We start from the raw sequence: 20750 nt of genomic DNA, 5'->3' as shown, positions 1-20750 counted from the left end.
GATGCTAGTAACAGATTTTCAGTGTCCCATCTAGCTATCCACAACATGACTGTGGAGGCTACGGCCCTGATATCACTAGGGCGTATAGTAATCACAACACACAATGAAAGATGCATGAGTCATACAATCCAGTCATGCATCAATCCTGTGCATACCGTGTGCTCATATGGGATAACTCTGCCTATCAGGGAGTCCTATAAATCACCTGCACTATGGCCTATGTAATGGTTAATCATATCTTATAACAAACATGCAGATGATGCGTATAGACATGTATCATGATGCTATGCTGTCACATACTTATAATCGGTATCAATAACCGGCCTCGATAATCGACCTCGACAACGTGGATATTTAACCAATATTGCCCCCAAGGAATGGCCCACATAGAGCCTAACATATAGTAGACCCATGGCCTCACACGAGGGCCAAAAATACAGTACCATGGGCCTCAATCAAGAGCTTAATACACATCACAATGGGCCTTTCACATGGGCCTAACATACATCACAATGGGCTCCATAGCCTGGCCCTCAAATGCACCACAATGGGCCTCATACTATCATAATGGGCCACGTCACATGGGCCTAATACACATCACATGGGCTGCATCACATGGGCCTATATACATTGGATGGGCCACGTCCCATGGGCCCCGAATACATCACAATGGGCCATAACCCATGGGCCCCAAGCACATCGCAATGGGCCTCTCACACGGGTCCATTATGCATCACATCAAGGTGGGCCTCAATGGATGGCAATAAATACATCACATTGGGCCTCATATACATCAAGTGGACCACATCACATGGGCCACATATACATCACAATGGGCCTCTAACACAGGCTAAATATACATCACAAAGGGCCACATCCCATAAGCCTTATATACATTACATTAGGCCTCGACAATCAGAATCGACCTCGATAATCGACCTCAATGATCGGCCTCAACAATTGGAATCGACCTCGATAATCAGAATCGGCCTCGATAAACAGAATTGGCCTCATCAAACGGAATTGGCCTCGACCATCAGAATCAGCCTCAACAATGGAATCGGCCTCGACAAACGGAATCAGCCTCGACCAAATGGAATCGGCCTCGATAATCAAAATCGACCTTGACAATCGAAATCGGCCTCGACCAAACGGAATCAGCCTTGATAATCAGAATCGGCCTCGACAACGGAATCGGCTTCGACAAACAGAATCAGCCTCATCAAATGGAATCAGCCTCAACAATGAAATCGGCCTTGACAAACGGAATCAGCCTCATCAAATAGAATCGGCCTCAACAATGGAATTAGCCTCGATAAATGGAATCGAACTCATCAAACGAAATCGGCCTCAATAATGGAATCGGCCTCGATAAACAGAATTGGCCTCAAACAAATGGAATCGGCCTCAAACAAACGGAATTGGCCTCATTAAACAGAATTGGCCACAACAATGAAATCGACCTCTACAAACAGAATCGGCCTCATCAAATGGAATCGGCCTTAAAAAATGGAATCGACCTCAACAAACGGAATCGGCCTCAACAATGGAATTGGCCTCAACAAACGGAATTGGCCTCGACTAAACGAAATCGACCTCGATAAACAAAATCGGCCTCATCAAACTGAATCGGCCTCAACAATGGAATCAACCTCGACAAATGGAATCAGCCTCATCAAACGAAATTAGCCTCAACAATGGAATCGACCTCGACAAACGGAATCGGCCTCAACCAAACAGAATTGGCCTCGACAAACGAAATTGGCCTCATCAAACGAAATCGGCCTTAACAATGGAATCGGCCTCGACAAACAGAATCAGCCTCATCAAATGGAATTGGCCTCATCAATTGGACTTGGCCTCAATAATTGGAATTGGCCTATATAATCAGCCTCGACAAATCGAAATCGGCCTATACAATTGACCTCGACAAATCAAAATCCACCTCAATAATCGAAATATCAGAATTAGAATCGGCCTAATAAAGGGCCTAAGGGAAGGTCACAATGTGGACATTTAACCATTATTACCCATCAATGTGGTCACTTAACCAACATTGCTCCCAAGGAGTAGCACAAATAGAGTCATTACCCATGGCCTCACACAAGGACCTAATGCACATCACTATGGGCCTCACTCATGGGCTGCATGTACATCACAATGGGCTGCATACATGGACTGAAAAAATACATCACATTTAGCCTTACCAAATGGGCTGAAAATACCTCATAATGGGCCTCAACGTATGGACCTTATACATCACATTGGGCCTTGCCCATGGGCCTCGAATACATCACAATGGACCTCGAATACATCACAATGGGCCTCACCCATGGGCTGTAAATGCACCTCAATGGGCCGCGCCCATGGGCCTCAGATATATCACAATGGGCCACGTCCCATGGGCCTCTAAGCTATCGCAATGGGCCTCATCAAATGGGCCGTAAATGCATCACCATGGGCCACATATCTGGGCCCTGAATACATCATATGGGCTATGTTACACGGGCTCAACAATACAACAGGTGGGCCCCGAACATGGGCCAAAATACGTCATGATGGGCCTCATGGATGGGCGGCACCAATGGGCTTTATGTATATCAAATAGGGCCCACCCTTGTGTATTTTTGAGATCTAACCTATTCATAAGTTAACATGGAGATAAATGAAGTGAAAACAAATATCAGCTTAATTGTAAACTACTGTAGCCCTTAGAAGTTTGAATGGTGGATGACACTGTCCACTATTTAAATGGTGGGTCCACTTGAACTTTGGATTTGACTCACTCATTTTCCCATGCCATAAAATGATCTCACAAGTTGTTGGATGGTATGGATACAGCGTGTGCATCATAGTGGGCCCCACCGTCCAAATAATGGACGGTGTAGAAATGCATACATCAATGTGGGGCCTGCGGCTTGCTGCCGTCAAGTGGAGCAGCAATATAGCTGTTGTACATGCAGCTGGCTGCACTTAAAAAGGCAGAGGTCGGTCCCACGTAGGGCCCATCATCATATCTATATTATATAATATAATATATAATATATATGATATAATATATACTATATATAATATAATATAATATAATATATATGTATACATCAACGTGTATCCACACGTGGGGTGGGTCCCACCCTCATGTATATATTTAATATATATAATATAATATAATATAATATAATATATATATTATATATCTAATGTCCAGGCCGTCCAGGGCCTGGACAGATACATGCTTCAGGGGGTATCCCCACACGTGGGATGGGTCCCACCATCCTTGGATAGTGGATGCACCACATGCGTGAGGTGTGGCCCATCTAATGGATGAATGGTGTGAATGGGTCCCACGGACCCTGCTGACATTCAATAACAGGGCAGTTGCCTAGCTATGCTGCACATTGCAGCTCCAAATGAAACAGAGTTGGGTCCCACGTGATGGGCTACCCCCTCATATATATTATTATCATATTATTATTTTATTTGATGCAGCATGCGAGTACACCTCACTGTCAGTTTACACTTCACCGTTAGCCACCTCCACTGCCAGTTCATACTTCACTGATAGCCACACCCTCCGTCAGTTACGTTCAGCGTCCCTGGATGGACGGTGTGGATGTACACCTCATCAAGGTGGGTCCCACATGGCCCACCTGTTTTGGATTAGCCTGATATTTATGTTTCTCCATAGCCAGGCCGACCCAAAAATCAGGCAGCGTGCCTGTTGGATGGTGGGCAGCAAGGTGGGCCAATCCCACTAGATGGACGGTCTGGATATTACATGCATCATCAGGTGGGCCACTCATCATAAAAGAAAAGGAAAGAGAGAGAGAAAAGCACCCACTTCAAGATCTTCCCCTTCAACTTCTACCCTTATGCTCTAATGCCCTTATGAAGCTTCCTCAATGGTGGAGATGATGCTATAAAGGTTGGATTGGTGAGGATCCAAGGTGGAAGAGGGGTAAATTTTTGGGATGGGTTGAACTTCCATAGCTCTTGCAATGGGGAATGAGGAAGAAAGAGAGAGGGAGAGAGAAATAAGAGAGAGAGAGAGAGAAGTTATGGCTTGACATGATAATGTAAGGCCATCATAAATGTCTAGGTAAGGAGAGGTGTTGACTTAAGAAGAGAAGCCATTATTACTTGTGTAAGGACATGACATCACCCTCCTAGGGAATGGTGCCATATGGGTAGGTAGGCCCTGCAATGTGCGGTCCACAGCCATTATAATGTGTGGGCCACAACTTATGATCTAAGTGTCACATTGACGCAAGAAATGCGACATTCAAACCAAGGCAACGATGCGGTTGTAACGGTATAAGATTTGAGTCAAGCTAACTCAGATTTACGGGATGCAACTCAGGGTCATGCGCAAATACCGATTATAGGTCGAGGGTTGTCGAAATTCGACCGAGAGGACCGCGAAAGCCTATGAAACAGTATGAGCTAGAATATGGGCCTCACAGTGATGCTGATGTTGCCTTTGTGATTTGGGTAAACTTGTGGTTATGCTTCTTATAAGATAAATGTACATTAAAAAATCCTCCTTGTAGGATCCCAGGATCGAAATCTGGCATATGCATGCTAGGAGCCGAGAATGGGGTACTACGGAGGCTGTCACACTGGATTCGGTGATCGGGAATTTTGTGAACCCGGTTTTCAAGTTTAGGGCGTGACAACTCAAGCTATACATCGCAGCCTCTATGGAATTAGTGGGAGCTCTCCTAGCCGAGGATGATGATATGCAGAAATAGCACACGGTCTATTATTTAAGCCAGATGTTACTTGATGCCGAGAGATGATACTCCATTATAGAAAAGTTGTACTTATCATTGTATTTTGCAGCCACTAAATTAAGACTTTGTTTATTGTCCAAAAGAGTTAATGTAATAGTGGTGACTGATTTAGTGAATTAAATGTTGAATCGGCCTATTTCGAATGGCCGAATTAGCAAATGAGTGCTAGCTTTGTCTGAATTTGATCTTTATTACATTCCACAAAAAGCAATAAAGGGTCGGGGCATAACTAATTTTTTAGCTGACTACCCCTCTGATATGTAAGAGCAAATTCCTCCTCAGATCTTGAATCTATATTATGTGCAATTGACACTATAGAAGTTGATCTCCGATGGGTCAAGAACGCATAATGCATTAAGAGCTGGTATAATTCTGATTACCCCAAATGGAAATAAGCGGGAATTTGCATTTTAATTGGAATTTGACTGCACCAATAACCATGCTAAATATGAAGCCATGATAATCAGCCTAAAATTATTAGTAGAATTGGGACTGTGACGGTAATAGGTAATTCATAGTTAGTGATCAATCAAATGGCATGGTTGTTTAAATGCACCAGTGCAGCCTTGTTGCCGTATTGTGCCTTAGCGACCCAAATGTTAGACCATTTTGAAGAAGTGGAGTTGGTACATGTGACTAGGGAACGTAACATGGATGCCAATGAAATGACGTATCTAGCCACGGGGCTTGATGCCCTAGGAGGGTCGACAGAGCAAATGATTTCCGTCCAAAGAAGATCCCTACCATCTGTCTTTGAAAGAGGAGCTATTATAAAGATATGCTAGATAGAGTTAAAGGAAGAAGATTAGAGGGCTCCTCTCATGGGTTATTTGTACAGCCCACATACTAAGGTTGACAGGAATGTGGAAAGATTGATGGCCAATTATGTCATGATCGACAACGAATTGTATTGCAAAGGGGCTAATGAGGTCTTACTCAGATGCCTATCCAAAAAAGAGGATTTACTAGTAATGGGGTGAAGTCCATGAAGGAATGTGCGAGGCTCACCAGGTAGGGAGGAAAATGAGACTCATGCTCAGATGTTATGGGTATTTCTGGCTAACAATGATGACCGATTGTATTCGGTATGCCAAGGGTTATGAGGCTTGTCAGAGAAATGGGATGATCCAGCATGTACCCACCAAAGAGATACATTCTATTATAAAGCCTTGACCCTTCTAAGGTTGGGCAATCAACTTGATAGGTCAAATCCACTAACGTTCATCGCAAATGGATTCATTTATAATTATTGAAACCGATTACTTCACTAAGTGGGTATAGACAAAGCCTATGAAAGGAGTCAATAACCGAGAAATTATTGAATTCATTGAGAATAATATTATCAATTGATTTAGAATTTGAAAATCCATTACTATGGATAGAGATGCAACGTTTTCGACAAAGGAAGTGTGGGCGATGATCGAAAAATATGAGATAAAAATTTTACATTCGACCTCATATTACATGCAGGCTAATGGCCAGGTTGAAGCTAGTAATAAGGTAATCAAGAACATTTTAAGGAAAATGATCAAAGAGAATTTTCAAGAATGGCACACGAAGTTATCGAAACACTTTGGTCCTATAGAAATTCACCTCATACGAGTACTGGGATGAGTCCATTCGCGCTGACATATGGGCACGATGCAATAGTGCCCTTAGAGGTCACTATGTCATATCTGCAGACCGCTTATCTGGCCAAATTAATCGCTCCTAAGTTTACTGAAGTAATGTTGGTCGAGTTAGAAGGTCTAGATGAGATTTGCATGAGGGCCCTTGATTTGATCATCACCAATAAAGCAGTCATTATTCATCCTTGTAATAAGAGGGGGAAAGAAAAATCTTTTGGGGAAGGAGATATGGTTTAAAAGGTTATATTGTCGATCGGTCAGAAAGATCATGCTCTTGGCAAGAAATGGTCTTCCACATGGGATGAACCATACATTCTCATCCAAGTCCTCAAAGGAGGAGTGTATGTCTTGAAGGATATGAATGGGAAGGTCGCGAAGGCTCCGATCAATGGTCAATTCCTGAAGCCGCACTTTTCTTTGTTGTGAAATGTTGTTCAGAAACAGGTTAAGAAAAGTTGAGGGACAGAATGATAAGCAAGAAAAAAAAAAGAAGAATTTATATTGCAATAAAAAGGCCTTGAAATCAGAGGCCATTCAATTATTAAAAAAAAGAAGAAGGTATATATACAATCCTCGGCCAATTGGCCAAATTATGGATGGGTTGCCTTAAGTTCTTCAAATTTTTTGGTGGTCGATTCCTTGGCCTCCATATCTTGTTTGCACCTACTTCACAATGACTACTGGTCCATGAGTTTGTGGAGAAGGTTGATGACTTCATTGAGACAATGGTCAAGAATTACAAACTCTTGCTCAGCCCTTGACTCTTTAGACTTCCTGGACTCTTCGAGAGTCTGATAACATTTTACCTGTGTTGAGACTCAAATAATGCATAATTTTCCCCATTTATATCTTAGTTTTATGAACATCAATCAGCTTAATGTTCTATTTTACTTGTGTATGTGTTGCAAGGTGAATTTAAGAGCTTGGATTGAAAAAGGGTGCTAAAAGGCATGAATTTGATGCTCAAGAATCACCAAGGCAAGGGATGGATCTTAGGAGACCAAGATTGAAGAATTCACATGCCAATGATCTAAGAAAACCAAGTGAGGAATGAAAAGAATCGAAGATTTGAAGTGAAGAATCCTGAAATCGTTCTGAAAAGTGTATTCCAAAGCTCTAAAGTCTATTTTGGAAAACTGTGCAGCGTAAAGACTATTTTAACAAAACTGTGAAGCAAGAAGTCTATTTTGAAAAATTACGTAAATTTGAGGCAGTTTCTAGAGTTTTCAAACTCTGTACAAAAATTGGAGTTCCCTACTTATAAATAGGGCTTCCTAGGGCATTCCTAAGCATCATTAAAAGCATTTAAGAGCAATATAAAGGGTTTTTAAAGGGTTTTCAATTTTATAAGTTGTTTTTTCTTTTAGATCTTTTCTATTTGCATTTATTCTTTCTTGTTGCTTTCTATCTCTATTCTAGTTATGTTTTTCTAAGTTCCTTCTAACCTAAGCTAGAAAGAAAGCACATGGGTTTAATAATTCTTTAAATTATGATGATTGATTATTTTTTATGATGAGAAGAATGGTATATGCATGTTATCTACTGTTTAGGTTTTATTTTTTATTCTCTTGTGAGATCCATATGTTTCTATCATATGAGATCCACATTGATGGATAGGCTTACCCTGATCAATCAGATTTCCTAGATAGGAGAAGTTCTCAACCTGCTATATTTCTTTAATTTTCATTATCTCATTGATATTGAATTCTTAAAATCACTGACGCTTGAGAATATATATCAATGGTGCAAATCCATGATTTTCTAATCTTTTATATCATTTATTAAAATATTTAAACTGTTATATTTTTCGATTAGGCTGACCATAGTGCTCAGATCCTAGTTGTCTTATCCAAGTCATCATGATTTTGGAACATTAACCTATGTGTGGAACTTTGAAGCTTGGGTGTTATTTTAATTTAGTTAAATTACATCCATTCAAAAATTTCAAAATCAAATCATCAGTTTAGTTTTTATTACTTAGTTTGTTTTACATTTAATTTTCTCCTTCTCGTGATTCATCTCCCTGTGGGATTGACCCTGTATTCATAAGATATTACTTACGAACCTCTGCACTTAGAGGCAAGCAATCAAGTTTTTGGTGTCGTTGCCGAGGAGAGACTGAGATAGATCAGATCTGTGCAAGATAGCTAAGGTAGGTTTTTTTCTAAGGTAAGTTCTCTTCTAAACCCTCCAAATTTTCTGTAGATTTTTTTCTTTGAAAGTAAATTCAGTTAGGTCTTTCAAGCACTAATTATGACATAAGGTTGCCCTGCTTGGGATTTTATCACCCAAGTACTATGGTTGTCCTACAGTTGCTATTTGATCACAAAGATCATCTGTTGAATCTATTTTCTAAATTAGCATAGTTTAATTTCTGCATTAGTTTTACTTTTGTTGATTTTTTTTGTGGATTGAACCCTCATGGTCGGCCATGCCGCTTGGGTTCTTGATTTATTTTTGCTTTGTGGACTGAACCCTCATGATCGGCCCTACCACCTAGGTTGTTAATTTATTTTACTTTGTGGACTGAACCCTCATGGTCGGCCCTACCACCTGGGTTGTTGATTTATTTTTGTTTTGTGGACTGAACCCTCATAGTCGATCCTGCCACGTGGGTTGTTGGTTAAGTTTTTTTTTTAAAAAAATTTAAGTATCATACTTGTTATTTGAATTAGTGGTATTTGTTGTATGGTGTGGATGGTTTATGTCCCGTTGGAGTAGGGATCAAAACAATTGACTCTCCTCCGAAGGTGCACTAGTTCCAAGCCTTGATCATTCACTTAGAAGAGGCACTCAACATCACTTGGATTCTATGACAGACCCTGTTAATAATCCAAATCCAAATCTGCTAGATCCAACTACAAATCAAAACAGAGAAAATCAACCTAATCCTCCTCTTATGGACGAAAATGAAGTTCATAAGAATGTGTTAAACTAACCACAGACTTTACGTGAACATTTACACCCTGAGAGATCAACTTTACTATCTTGCATAGTGTTCCTTGCTCACACAGGGAACATTGATTTTAAACTAGGTGTGATTCAATTAATTCCTAAATTTCATGGCTTAGATTCTAAAAGCCCCTACTTGCACCTCAAGGACTTTGAGGAAGTAATTGCAACATTATAAGTAAACAATGGCAATAGGGATATACTTAAGCTTAGGTTATTCTCATTTTCTCTAAAGGATCGGGCCAAAGCATGGCTCGACTCTCTAAGACCTAATACTATCACTACATGGCAAGCCTTAAGTAGAGAGTTTTTGAAAAAGTTCTTTCCCGAGCACAAAACAAATGCACTAAAATAAGAAATTATGTCGTTCTCCCAAAAGGGGAATGAAGTTTAGATCACTAATAGCAATATGAATCATATGATGCATTTGGATCGCTGAATGGATCGAATCATATAAAAAGTTCAAATCCATTGAAATGGTCTAAAAACGTCAATGGTTTTTATCCATTGAAATGACCCATGCATGCCAAAGGTTTGAGCACTAGAAATGGGCCAACTCATATGAATAGTTTGGATCATTTGTAAAGCTGAAAAGGATCCTATAGAATTTAGGGAATTGATCAACTTAGCATATCCATTGCCATGGATCATAAATAGCAACTTCAATCATATGATGAGTTTGGATCATGAAAAGCAGCTTCAATTGTATGATGAGTTTGGATTGCCAAGTGAGCCGAATCATATGAACAATTTGGATCCAATAGATGGCCCAAGCATGTTAGTGTTTTTTATCCATCGAAATGGCCCATGTCAAAGGTTTGGATCACTAGAAATGGGCCAAATCATATGAATTTGGATCCATGTAAAAAGAAACCTGATTGTTTGAATTGTGAATAGAATTGAAGATGGTCCTATAAAATGAACGATGTGGATCACTGAGAACCAACCTCAAATATTAGGAATAGATGGATCAACTTAACATATCCATTGGGATGGGTCATGGAAAGAGGCTTCAATCATATGATGAGTTTACATCACTAACAACAGCATGAATTAGATGATGTATTTGGATCGCTAAACGGGCCGAATCATATAAGAAGTTCAAATTTGCTGCAATGGCCAAAGCAAGTTAAAGGTTTTGATCCATTGAAATGGCCAAAGCATGTCAAAGGTTTGGATCACTAGAAATGGGCCAAATCATATGAACTGTTTAAATCATTTGTAAAGCTGAAGATGGTCCTACAAAATTTAGGGCATGGATCAACTTAGCATATCCTTTAGCATGGTTCATGAATAGCAACTTCAATCATATGATGAGTTTGGATCATGAAAAGTAGCTTCAATCGTATGATGAGTTTGGATCGCCAAATTAACTGAATCATATGAACAATTTGGATCCAGTAGATGGCCCAAGCATGTCAATGTTTTTTATCCATCGAAATGGCCCATGTCAAAGGTTTGGGTCACTAGAAATGGGCCAAATCATATGAATTTGGATCCTTGTAGAAAAAAACCTGACTGTTTGAATTGTGTTTAGAATTGAAGATGGTCCTACAAAATTAACGATATGGATCACTGAGAATCAACCTCAAATATTATGAATAGATGGATCAACTTAACATATCCATTTGGATGGGTCATGGAAAGAGGCTTCAATCATATGATGAGTTTAGATCAGTAACGACAGCACGAATCATATGATGTATTTGAATCGCTAAACAGGCCGATTCATATAAGAAGTTCAAATTTACTAAAATGGCCAAAGCACGTTAAAGGTTTTGATCCATTGAAACGGCCCAAGCAGGTCAAAGGTTTGGATCATTAGAAATGGGCCAAATCATATGAACAGTTTGGATCATTTGTAGAGATGACGAGGGTCCTACAAAATTTAAGGCATGGATCAACTTAGCATATCCATAGCCATGGATCCTGAAAAGCAGCTTTAATCATATGATGAGTTTGGATCACTAAATGAGCCGAATCATATGAATAATTTGGATCCACTAAATGGCACAAGCATGTCAATGTTTTCATCCATCAAAATGGCCCATGTCAAATGTTTGGATCACAAGAAATGGGCCAAATCATATGAATTTGGATGCTTATAAAAAGAAACCTAGCTTTTTGAATTGTGTCTAGTACTAAAGAGGGTCCTAAAAATTAACTATGTGGATCACTGAAAACCAATCTCAAATATTATGAATAGATGGATCACCTTAACATATCCATTAGGATGGGTCATGGAAAGAGGCTTCAATCATATGATGAGTTTAGATCACTAACAACAGCACGAATCATATGATGTATTTGGATCGCTAAACTGAAATGGCCAAAGCATGTTAAAGGTTTTGATCCATTGAAATGGCCCAAGAATGTCAAATGTTTAGATCACTAGAAATGGGATCATTTGTAAGATGACGAGGGTCCTACAAAATTTGGGGCATGGATCAACTTAGCATATCCATTGCCATGGATCATGAAAAGCAGCTTCATTCATATGATGAATTTAGATCGTGAAAAGCAGCTTCAATCGTATGATGAGTTTAGATCGGCGAATGAGCCAAATCATATGAACAATTTGAATCCACTAAATGGCCCAATCATGTAAATGTTTTTTATCGATCGAAATGGCTCATGTCAAAGGTTTGGATTACTAGAAATGGGCCAAATCATATGAATTTGGATCCTTATAAAAAGAAACCTGACTATTTGAATTATTTATAGAATTGAAGATGGTCCTACAAAATTAACGATGTGGATCACTAAGAACCAACTTCAAATATCATGAATAGATGGATCGACTTAACATACCCATTGGGATGGGTCATGGAAAGAGGGTACAATCATATGATGAGTTTAGATCACTAACAGCAGCACGAATAATAAGATGCATTTGTATCGTTGAATGGGCTGAATCATTTAAGAAGTTCAAATCCACTGAAATGGCCCAAGCACGTCAAAGGTTTTGATTCATTGAAATGGCCCAGGCATGTGAAATGATTGGATTGGATCATTAGAAACATGCTAAATCATATGAACAGTTTAGATCATTTGTAAAGCTTAAGAGGATCCTAAAAATTTTAGGGCATCGATCAACTTAACATATCCATTGTTATGGATCACGAAAAATGACTTCAATCATATGATGAGTTTGGAACATGAACAGCAGCTTCAATTGTATGATGAGTTTGTATCACCGAATGATCCGAATAATATGAACAATTTGGATCCATTGAATGGCCCAAGCATGTCAATATTCTTTATCCATCGAAATGGCCCATGTCAAAGTTTAGATAAATAGAAATGGGCCAAATCATATAAATTTATATCATTGTACAAAGAAACCTGACTGTTTGAATTGTGGATTGAACGAAAGAGGGTCCTATTAAAATTAACGATATGGATCACTAAGAACCAACCTCCAATATTATGAATAGATGGATCAACTTAACATATCCATTGGGATGGGTCAGGGAAAGAGGCTTCAATCATATGGCGAGTTTAGATCACTAACAGTAGCATGAATCATATGATGTATTTGGATCGCCGAATGTGTCGAATTGTATAAGAAGTTCAAATCCGCTGAAATGGCCAAAGCACATCAAAGGTTTTGATCCATTGAAATGGCCTAAGCATGTCAAAGGTTTGGATCACTAGAAATGGGCCAAATCATATGAATAATTCGAATCATTTGTTAAGTTGAAAATGGTCCTACAAAATTTAGGGCATGGATCAACTTAGCATATATCCATTGTCATGGATCATGAATAGCAACTTCAATCATATGATGAGTTTGAATCATGAAAAGCAACTTCAATCGTATAATGAGTTTGGATCGCCAAATAAACCAAATCATATGAACAATTTGAATCCACTAAATAGCCCAAGCATGTCAATGTTTTTTATCCATCCAAATGGCTCATATCAAAGGTTTGGATCACTATAAATAGTCCAAATCATATGAATTTGGATCCTTATAAAAAGAAACATGACTGATTGAATTGTGTATAGAACTGAAGAGGGCTCAACAAAATTAACGATGTGGATAACTTAGAACCAACGATGAGTTTAGATCATTAACAGCAACACGAATCAGAAGATGCATTTGTATCGTTGAATAGGCTGAATCATATAAGAAGTTCAAATCCGCTAGAATGGCCCAAGCATGTTAAAGGTTTTGATCCATTGAAATAGCCCAAGCATGTGAAATGTTTGGATCACTAGAAATGGGCCAAATCATATGAACAATTTGGATCATTTGTAAAGCTTAAGAGGGTCCTACAAAATTTAGGGCATGGATCAACTTAGCATATCCATTGCCATGGATCACGAAAAACAACTTCAATCATACGATGAGTTTGGATCATGAACAGCAACTTCAATCGTATGATGAGTTTGTATCACAGAATGATTGAATAATATGAGCAATTTGGATCCATTAAATGGCGCAAGCATGTCAATGTTTTTTATCCATCAAAATGGCCCATGTCAAAGGTTTAAATCAATAGAAATGGGCCAAATCATATAAATTTGTATCATTGTAAAAAGCAACCTAACTGTTTGAATTGTGGATAGAATAAAAGGTGTTATTAAAATTAACGATGTGGATCACTAAGAACTAACCTCAAATATTATGTATAGATGGATCACCTTAACATATCCATTGGGATGGGTCATGAAAAGAGGCCTTAATCATATGATGAGTTTAGATCACTAACAGCAGCACCAATCATATTATGTATTTCGATCACTGAATGTGCCAAATTGTATAAGAAGTTCAAATCCGCTGAAATGGCCAAAGCACGTCAAAGTTTTGATCCATTGAAATGGCCTAAGCATGTCAAAGGTTTGGATCACTAGAAATGGGCCAAATCATATGAACAGTTCGAATCATTTGTAAAGCTGATGATGGTCCTACAAAATTTAGGGCATTGATCAACTTAGCATATCCATTGCCATGGATCATGAATAGCAACTTCAATCATATGATCAGTCTGGATCATGAAAAGAGGCTTCAATCATTTGATGAGTTTGGATCACTAACAGCAGCACAAATCATATGATGTATTTGGATCAATAAATGTACCGAATCGTATAAGAAGTTCAAATCCGTTGAAATGACCAAAGCACGCCAAAGGTTTTGATCCATTGAAATGGCCCAAGCATGTCAAAGGTTTAGATCACTAGAAATGGGCCAAATCATATGAACCGTTTAAATCATTTGTAAAGCTGAAGATGGTCCTACAAAATTTAGGGCATGGATCAACTTAGCATATCCATAGCCATGGTTCATGAATTGCAACTTCAATCATATGATGAGTTTGGATCATGAAAAGCAGCTTTAATCGTATGATTAGTTTGGATCGCCAAATGAACTAAATCATATGAACAATTTGGATCTAGTAGATGGCCTAAGCATGTCAATGTTTTTTAATCCATCGAAATGGCCCATGTCAAATGTTTAGATCACTATAAATGGGCCAAATCATATAAATTTGTATCGTTGTAAAAAGAAACCTGACTGTTTGAATTGTGTATAGAATTGAAGATGGTCCTACAAAATTAACGATGTGGATCACTAAGAACCAACTTCAAGTATTATGAATAGATGGATCGACTTAACATATCCATTGGGATGGGTCATGGAAAGAGGCTACAATCATATGATGAGTTTAGATCACTAACAGCAGCATGAATCATATGATGCATTTGTATCATTGAATGGGCCAAATCATTTAGGAAGTTCAAATCCGCTGAAATGAACCAAGCACGTCAAAGGTTTTGATCCATTGAAATGGCCCAAGCATGTGAAATGATTGGATCACTAGAAATTGGCCAAATCATATGAACAATTTGGATCATTTGTAAAGCTTAAGAGGGTCCTAAAAAATTTAGGGCATGGATCAACTGAACATATCCATTGCCATGGATCACAAAAAACAACTTCAATCATATGATGAGTTTGGATCATGAATAGCAGCTTCAATCGTATGATGAGTTTGTATCACCGAATGATCCGAATAATATGAACAATTTGGATCCAATGAATGGTGCAAGCATGTTAATGTTTTTTATCCATCGAAATGGCCCATGTCAAAGGTTTAGATCACTAGAAATGGGCCAAAACCATATAAATTTCTATCGTTGTAAAAAGAAACCTGACTTTTTAAATTGTGGATAGAATAGAAGAGGGTCCTATTAAAATTAATGATGCGGATCACTAAGAACCAATCTCAAATATTGCGAATAGATGGATTAGCTTAACATATCCATTGGGATGGGTCATGAAAAGAGGCTTCAATCATATGATGAGTTTAGATCACTAACAGCAGTATGAATCATATGATGTATTTGGATCGCTGAATGTGCCGAATCATATAAGAAGTTCAAATCCGCTGAAATGGCCAAAGCACGTCAAAGGTTTTGAGCCATTGAAATGGCCCAAGCATGTCAAGGTTTGGATCACTAGAAATGGGCCAAATCATATGAATAGTGCCATTTGTAAAGATGAAGAGGGTCCTAAAAAATCATATGAGTGGTTCGTATTATTGAAAACAAACTCTAACATATTGATAATTTGAATCACGAAATACTGATCAATCATGTAACCAGTTTGGATTATTGAAAATGAGCATAATTCTGAGACGAGATACCTCCTCTCCTAATATTTTTCTACGCTTGTGCAATCCAACAAGGAGTATATAGCATTGAGTGATAAGATAGGTAAACAAAGGCCTAATTACATCAAACCAATCTAGATCCAATCAAATGAAGGGTTTAGATCACTAAAAACAACTCCAAAAAATTAAGTGTTGTATTTATGAATAGAGGCCTAAGTATCAAAAGATGAACTTAATGGATTGGTGAAAAGAGGCATAAGTATACCAACTGGTTTGGATCACTAAAAAAGGCCTCAACTAATGAAGGGTTTACATCACCGAAACAACTCTAATCAAATGAAGGGTATGGATCACAGAAAACAAGACTAACCATATGAATGGTTGATATCACTTGAAATGGTTCAAGCACATCAAAGGTTTGTGCCACTGAAAATGAGCCCAATCATTAGCAAAATTTGAATCACTAGTAACTTTTGGTTCATGTGACATTCACTGATTGATTTGTTAAGTGTATGCCTTAATACAAATGGTGTGGATCACTAAAATAGCTTGAATTCTAAAAAGGATCAACTATAGCCGACTCTTAAACCAAAGTCTCTGAAAATGGAAAATTCATGATTGTACATCCCCCAATAGTTGAATCACCTCAACTAACTAAATTGGATCCAAAAAAATGAAGGATTGACAAAATCAGGCCCGATCATTTAAAATTGTTTGTAAAGTTAAAGAGGGCTCTGCGACATTAACGGTATGGATTAATGAGAACTGATCTCTATAATATGTATAATATAGATCAGCTTTACATATATATTGGCATGGGTCATTGAAAATAGCCTTAATCATATGATGAGTTTGGATCACTAATGAAGCAAAAATATGATGAATGACCAAATCACCTCAATTAACTAAACTAGAAGCAATAATGAAGGATCAGCAACAATAGGCCCGATCATTAAAATTGTTTGTAAAGTTAAAGAGGGCTCTACAAAATTAGTAGTGTGGATCACTGAGAATTGATCTCAATAATATTAATAATATAGATCAACATAACATATCATATGATGAGTTTAGATCACTTAAAAAGCACAAATCATGCATTTGGATCACCAAATGAGCCAAATCATATGAACGGTTCAGATCCACAGAAATGGCCCAATCATGTCAAAGGTTTCTATCCATTGAAATGATCCCAATCAATATGTAATCACTGTAAAAATTTTGAATCCAAACAGCAACATCAGTCTATTTTTATGACAATTTGACATTCAGGTAATGTAAAAATGCATCATTACAATTTACCACAGCAATCAGTGGTCAAATGCAGATGTAGTCAGAAAGCAGGTAAAGCAATTTGTAATTATTGCACACTTTCTTTACATTACCATGGTAATTGGTGAAGAAAACAGGCCCTTAAGTGTTCAGAAATCAGCACTCGTAGTTCTTAGTCTACGTGTCTAACTATGCCTGTCAAAGAATGCCAAAAGAACACAAATGCATAACTTCCATAGCAAAATGAGTGAATCATATTGATAGAATCAACACCTGAAATTATGACAATCCAATAAACATACCGTGCTTGTAGAAATATCCCCCTTAGATACCAAGGAACCAACTATAAAGTCTAGAGCTTCTAGATCACCAATACTAGATTCTATAGCAAGGTTCAATAGATTTGCAGAAGTTTCTGTACAGTTTCTCGTCAAATAAATTGTGATGAATGCATCCTCAATAGCTGCATAAATAGACTTGTCCTGGGAAAATACCTACAGAAATCCAATGCAAACACACCCTTAAATGCTTGCCAAGATTCCTTTGGAAGTCTAGAAGAATGGTAACACAAATCAAAGAGGATGCTTACAAGTGGCAACATTTTCCAGAGACAAGCCTCAGAACCATCAATTTGGAATTGTTTGCACCTCATCAGCAAAAGAATCGTTTTCTCAACATTAGTGGTAGAAGATGAAGACAATAGTTGGACTAGAGTCGGCACTGTGGAGGATATGCACTTTGAGAACCTTGAACTTGTCTCAAGTGATGCAACCAAGGCCATAGTCTACTCCAGGTTCTCAAAATCCAGCATCGAAGAATCCTTGTTCACCCCATCTTCCACACTAGGCAAACAATTATCAGTAACACTGTCTTGCTACTCTGACTTGACTTCAGCCTGATAAACCTTCCCATCTGCTTCACACGTCTCATTGCCTGAAGGTATCCCATCCAAAACACTCTCAGAAGGTGCATTGGGTTCCATCTCTTTCAGTAACCTCTTGTATTTTTCCAAGGGCACTTCAAATGATGCAATGCGAAGTTGTGGACCAAACGAGTTATGCTGCAACATCGTGATGAGTAAATTCAATGCTGCTTTCCTCATGAAAGCGCTCTTATCCTCCAATCTCCAAGAAGTAACTGAAGCAACCTTGTTCCACAGACCAATTGAAACAGCATGTTCTTCACATAGTTCTACCCACACTTGAAGAACCTTACTTACTCCTTGAATAGGCTAAAACATCTCGACACCACTCGAGCAAGATGTCCAGCATAGCTTGCTTGCTGCATAAGCAAATGATCAGCAAGCTCAACGAGAAACCTCCCAAGATTCTCAACCCCAATAGTGTCCCTCACATAATCTTTTGGATTTGTCTGACCAATCTCTCTAATGAGAGAGACTGCCAAGCTGCAATCTGCACACTTCTTCTCCGCTCACGCCATAATGTCAGCAACATGAGTTGAAACAAAATGGAATTTGTGGATTAGGTGCAAGATCGAGGCACAAGTCTGTGCCGTGTAGTGGTATTTGGTAGCACATGTGCCAATTATGCGACATAGAGCATCTTTCGTGTTAGCATCCTTCAACAAGGCTTGATTCTCAAACATAGAGAAAGCATGTCTACAAAATCACAAATTGACATCAAAATCATAGAAAAAAGAATTGAAGAAAAAGGGAAAAGAAGGCTAACGGCTTTTTTATTGCTTACTTGACAACAAATGATAGATAATTCTCATCCGGAGCCGATGATCCGAAAAGTAATGCGAGGTTGATCTCTAGAGAACTAGCAATCAAATTGAGAATCCGACACCTCTGTGATTCCAAATTCTGTGAATTTGAGGATTGTTTCTTGCGAATATGTGACGTTGCCTAAACCAACATAAGAAAAATATGTGTGAATTATGTTAGGGTGCCCATCAACATGGATTGTTAGAGTTAAAGAATCCCAATATGCATGTGGAGCAGCCTCATATATAAGTAGGCCCCATCACATGCCCATGGGTGATCCAAACTATTTATTATGTGGGCCCCACTATGGTGTGCATTGCAGCTTAAAAGAAAAACTCTACAATGCAGCATTACCAGTCATCCAATTGATGGACTTTTCCCATGGCATATGGGACATTGTTGGATTTTTTTTATATCTATATGCAGGCCAATAATCAGTGGCAAGGATTGTCTCATGAGGGAGTTCCTTTGGTAGCATCAACCCTGTGAGGTCCACCATACTAACAGTCAGGTCAACAAAACGAGGACCCCATCTGCCCACTAGTTCAGGCATTTCCTCAAAAACAAAAGAACCACCTTCTGGTTGCTGTTGGCATGCTGGTTGGACCCCTTTGACCTCACGATTGTAAGCAGAAAGAACGTGTAGATCTTGAATGCATTGCAGTAGGATGCAAGCCGGTCCAAGAACAAATCGCCATCATGTTGAAAATCAGTAGTTTTTCAAAATAAAAAGAAATTTTAGAATTTTTCAAAATTTCAAGAATTTCCCGCCAAAACGCATTTTAAAAATTTTGAATTAAAAAGTGCGGTGTGTATGCTTTGTCCCACATCGGAAACACAAAGTATGATTGTGTGGTTTCTATGAGATGTTGTGAAGAGTATTCTTACTTGGAGTTTTTGGAGGAGGTGATACTCAGGTTGCTTGTTCCAGTGCATAGCACTGGAACACACGCACGCACGCTCGCGTGTGCTCGGGCACGGGCACGGGCACGGGTGTGGATGAGGGCATGGGCAGTGAGGCTGTGAGGCTGTAGTGGCACAAGATGGCGCACTTTGCATGGTGCGATCACGGTGCGATAGGTCTGGTCTATGCCTGTGTGCAGTGAGGTCTGAAATGGTCTGAGTTTTATAGAAGACTGAGAACAGTCAGATCATAAATCCGAAACGTTCAGCAGTTTCTGAAAATGACTCTCTACCTTGAAAGCCAAATAGTCTGAAAATGAACGAACCATGATGATCCAACAGTCAAATCCTTTGATCTGACAACCAGAAACATCTGGGATTAATTGACAACGGCCAGAAACATTTTCAAACGTTCTGGACCATTGAATACCACACAACAACATTGCTATACCTGATGCCTATATAAACTGGACCATTCCAGTCTGATTTCATCATCTCAACACACCATCCCTCCCATCAAATCAGATACAATCCAAATATCTCTTATAGAATACTCTGCAAAATCTCTACCGTCTGAGTCTGCCAGAAGAAATCTGCTGCATTAAAATTGTTCCATAGTGGACCTATCGTGATTGCTATTATATTATATCATATATATATATATATATATATATATACATACATGTATGTGGTGGGCCCCATGTGGGACCCACCTACTGGACGGATGGGCAGAGATACCTCACTAGCTATGAAGCTGTGAAATGGCATCAGTAGGTAATGTGGGTCCCACATTGATGTATTCATTTCATCCTCACCATCCATTTCAAGGATGCAGAAGCCCACCATGCTATATGGGTTT

The 20750-nt window shown here is 38.8% G+C and overlaps 1 pseudogene; it reads right to left on the bottom strand.

The window, feature by feature from the left end:
• Positions 1–15649: 15649 nt before the first annotated feature.
• Positions 15650–19708, bottom strand: LOC131247076 (condensin-1 complex subunit CAP-D2-like; annotated as a pseudogene).
• Between the last annotated feature and the right edge of the window lie 1042 nt (positions 19709–20750).

This window comes from Magnolia sinica, chromosome 5, assembly GCF_029962835.1.
Source record: "Magnolia sinica isolate HGM2019 chromosome 5, MsV1, whole genome shotgun sequence".
NCBI classification, from domain to species: domain Eukaryota; kingdom Viridiplantae; phylum Streptophyta; class Magnoliopsida; order Magnoliales; family Magnoliaceae; genus Magnolia; species Magnolia sinica.
Note: the sequence above shows the minus strand (reverse complement) of the source record. Positions and strands in the feature narration are given on the sequence as shown.